The following is a 4,273-nucleotide window of genomic DNA, read 5'->3' as shown; positions in this document are numbered from 1 at the left end:
ATATTTGGGGGTGGCTTACTCTGCTCCCCTTCAACACCCAGTTTTCCTAGCACTGTTTGTTGACATCCTTGTTGAAAATAGTATTTCATACATGTATGGATTTATCATTAAAGCTCATTTACATACCATGAATCTAAATGTTTCTCTTTATGCCAGCACCACGCCATTTTAATGACTGTATTTGTGCGGTCAGTTTTTCATTTGGAAGTGTGAGCGTGAGTCCCTAACCCCCATTGTAACTGCACTTAAGAGTTCAGGACTTGAGAGTTTAAAATAAGTTTTAAGGATGGGGCCCTAATCCTACAGGACTGCTCATTTTTTCCCTTTCTTTCTCTTCCAAATCATTTTATTAATAACCTTACAGTGACTCAAAATATGAGCAAAAGATTCGACCTTGCCCCCTTTAAGAGGGCTGCTATCATAATCGTGTCACAGAAGCATATTGAAGATAAAGACGACGCCAGATTCCAAAAACTGAGGGAGGTAACAAGGCTTCAGGGCCCCCAGACGGAAGAACTTTGTTTCAGAAACTCTCCGAGGGGTAACAGGCGGCAGCAAAGATATGAAATTTAGGGACCCTCAGAGTACAGGGTGTGGTTCTTGGGTCATCAGCACCTTGACATGTTTCTCGATGGTGACTCTGTGTCAAGAGTATTTGTCCTCTGGGAAGAACGGAGCAGGATGGGCTGATGGGGTCCCAGAGGGTCTTATAGAGTCCCGCAGTTGTCCTGTAGGGTCAAACTTCCCCAGGGCATAGGCCCAGTCTCCCTGTTCATCATGGAGAACCATGATCACACCGGAGCTGGTGTTCCAATTTCCTCTGCAGCTCAGATTCAGAGGTTAAAACGTCTTAAGGGTGGGGCCCTAATCCTACCCGACTGGTGTCTTTATAAGAAAAGGAAGAGACGAGAGATCACTCTCTGCATGCTCCCAGGAAAGGCCATGTGAAAGAAGAGAGAAGGTAACTGTCGACAAGTCCAGGAGAGAAGCCTCAGAATGAAACCCATCTTCCTGGCACTTTGACCTTGGACTTCTACCCTTCAGAACAATGAGAAAATAAACATATGTTGTTTAAGCCCCAAGCCTATGAATGTGTTTTGCTAGGGCCGTTGGGGAAACTATTACAGGGAGATGAGGAGTTGATTAAGTAGTGACATTTCCACTGTGACTGTGCCTATCATGCCCAAGGTCACAAGCATGTGTTACCAATACCCATTCTGGGCTTCTCTGTGCATGCCAGGTGGGACTTGTGGAGAAAGAGTCTTCAAGGGGTGACAAAGCCCTCATCCTCGTTCCCAGGTCCCAGGACTGCCTGCTCTTCACCTTTGACTCCCAGCACCCAGCCTCCGTAACTCCTCAGCGAGCCCCGCCCCACCCTTCTTACCTGGGTCTGACTGCATCCGCTCGGCAAGGCAAGTGCTCACCTCCCAGCTCTCCAGACAGTGCCTCTGTTTGCCCAGATATTGGATGATTTGGTTTTCTTGTGATAGCAGGATTCTGTAGATTCGTAACTGTTTATGAATTTGAGTTTGTCTGGCTTTTTTAAAATCTGACCAGTATGCTTTATAGCTCTCTAAATCTCTGTAGAAAACAAAGGCTTACATTTTCTATATTTGTCTATGTGTGTTGCATCATAGATAATATGTTTAAGTATATATTAAAGATCAGAATTGTTTTTAAACCTATTTGAGTTCACTCTGAAAAATCAGCCTTGCTTCAGTAAACAATATTTAACTCTTCAATATCCATAAATATCCTTAAATATTTACTGTTATAGTACATGATATGTGTGCTTGATACTCTCTGTGACCCAGTGATCAGCTAAGGTGCTACTTCTTTGGTAGACAATACTTCTGCATCACGTAGTTAAAATTAATTTGCTTAGGTAGTTTATAAATTTAGATAGTAGATAGATTGATGATAGATAGATAAATACATAGACATATAGAATGAATAGATCCAGGAACACCATTTCATCAAGTTGATGATAAAAATAGGAGAGAAGAAGAGAAATAAAGGAATTAATCCCCAAGGCAAGCATAATGCAGTTGCTGTAAGCCGCAGATGGACAGAAGTCTGAAAAGCTGTTGGAGGTGGAAGGAGATCGACTACAAAGAAACTTCAATTAATCTAAGAGCTGCATTTTCAAGGGCAAGAAAAGGAAGGGAAATTGTTATGTCTTTAACGTACTGAAAGAAAACACATTTCAACCTTGAATGTTGTAATCAGCGACACCGTCTTCCAGTAGCAAGAACAGAACAAGGGCAGAACAAAGAGAATGGAGACATTCTCTGAGGATCAAAGACATTTCCCCGCTACTCGTAGCCAATAACAATTAACAGGGAAGATTACTAACAAAGTAGGGTGAAAATGGATTGAAAAACAATAACGAACCCCCAAATTAGACACACTGAAAAAAAAGAAAGGCTAGGAAGTGCAAATAAGACATTAAAAACAAATAATTATGCTGAGTTTAAGAGATGTACTTGAAACATAGCATCAAAATTTTAAAATAAATTATAAACAATGCTATGCTAGGTACATATTTAATTAATGTAGATACATAATTATTAATATCAAATAAAATAGAAGTTAAGGCAAATGTGTTAGCATTGTATAGATCAATACCATACAATAAAAAATTCAAAGAAACCAGGAAGATCCATGAATTTAAAATGATTCCTATCACACAGAAAATGATCCTGCAACAAACACGTATCTAGAGAAATAGCATTCATTTGAAATACAAAACACACTTTCAGTTCATTGATTGAAATAAAAGTATAATTCAAATTAAAGTTTACTTCTGGGATTTTGTTTTCATGAGCTTCTAGGAAGGAACTAAAAACAATTAATAGGGTGAAACAAAATGATAATTACTAAGTTACTTGCAAATAAAAATCTTGTGTATATGTCACATGTAAAGAATTTAAAATTAACTGGGTTAATAAGAGAGTTTAGTGTGGTTGATTAACAAAAAATCAATACATGTCAACAATCATTTCTTTATATGCTAACTTTTTCAAAACATGTTTTGAACATGTCAACATCAATCTTTTTTGTCCAACAGAAATAAAAAATAGGAAGTACCTAAAAATAAATGCAGCAAATGATATTAGAAGCCTTTAGGAACAAAATTATAAACTTTATTGAACAATATAAAAAGACACATACCATTCACTATCACAAAGATGACAACTTCTCCCAACTGAATCAAGAGAGTATTAAAAAATTTAACATAACATTGTACAGAACAGAATATCACATGGCAACAAAAAGGGAAAGAGCTATAGATGCACAAAAATGTGAGATATGAGAAAAATGTAAATTCGAAAAATGAAAACAAGCAGAAGAATGACACATATAGCAAGTGTTTTTGTAAAGTGAAAAAACAGGCGCCATTTTTAAAACAGATGTTTTGCTTAAAGTATATGTAGACCTACATGGGTTAGCTTTGAGCTCTTCCCAGGACCTGCAGCTCAAACTTTCATAATTAATTAATTTTTTTTATGTAGCTGTCAGAAGCACATGCCGGGTAGCTTGGGTGGGTAGCTTTCTTTGAAGAGCAACCGCTTCCAGTTTGTGACATGGTCATTACCTACAGTCACACTTGTTTTCAGCCATCTGGTCGATAGGAAAGAGGGCATGCAATGACACACCATTTTCTTACTGTCCTTGGTCCAGAAATGACACATATCTCTTCCACTCACATTCCATTGAAGCAAGAAGTTGCCACATCACCCTCCCTCCACGCACGGGAGTTGGGAGATAGAGTCCCTGAGCAGCCAGCTGTTCCCTAGAGACAGCTTCACACTAAACAAGGGGCATGCATTTTTGTGTAAGTTAAGCAATGTTATTTTAAGATACAAATTAAAAATCTAAAAAAAATAGAAGTGAAAAATACAAATGGGAACGAGGTGGTTATCTTGAGACAAGTTTGGAATGCAGTCATAATAGTTATAATAGTCTTTTTCAGGTCACTTTATACATTTGGGGGAGGTACCTAAATCTCCATATTGTTATTGAAAATATGAATAATTTCTATGAACATTGTACATGCATATATAAGTATACCTGTGTAAGTGTACATATATACATATATAAAGGACAGAAGATAAGATAGAGGTAAATGCAATGAGTTAATAATAAGTAGCATTAATTATAACAGTAATTATAGTTAATAATAATATAACCATAAAAATAAATAATACAATTAGAATTGCAAATATAATTGTAATAATAAAGAAGACCTATTATAGACTAGGAGTTGTTT

The 4,273-nt window shown here is 37.2% G+C and overlaps 1 pseudogene; it reads right to left on the bottom strand.

Annotated features, from left to right (window-relative positions):
- Positions 1 to 579: 579 nt before the first annotated feature.
- LOC149996611 (H/ACA ribonucleoprotein complex subunit 3 pseudogene) lies at positions 580 to 789 on the bottom strand (annotated as a pseudogene).
- Positions 790 to 4,273: the final 3,484 nt, after the last annotated feature.

This window comes from Furipterus horrens, unplaced genomic scaffold, assembly GCF_987537825.1.
Source record: "Furipterus horrens unplaced genomic scaffold, mFurHor1.1.pri manual_scaffold_12, whole genome shotgun sequence".
In the NCBI taxonomy this organism is placed as follows: Eukaryota; Metazoa; Chordata; class Mammalia; order Chiroptera; family Furipteridae; genus Furipterus; species Furipterus horrens.
Note: the sequence above shows the minus strand (reverse complement) of the source record. Positions and strands in the feature narration are given on the sequence as shown.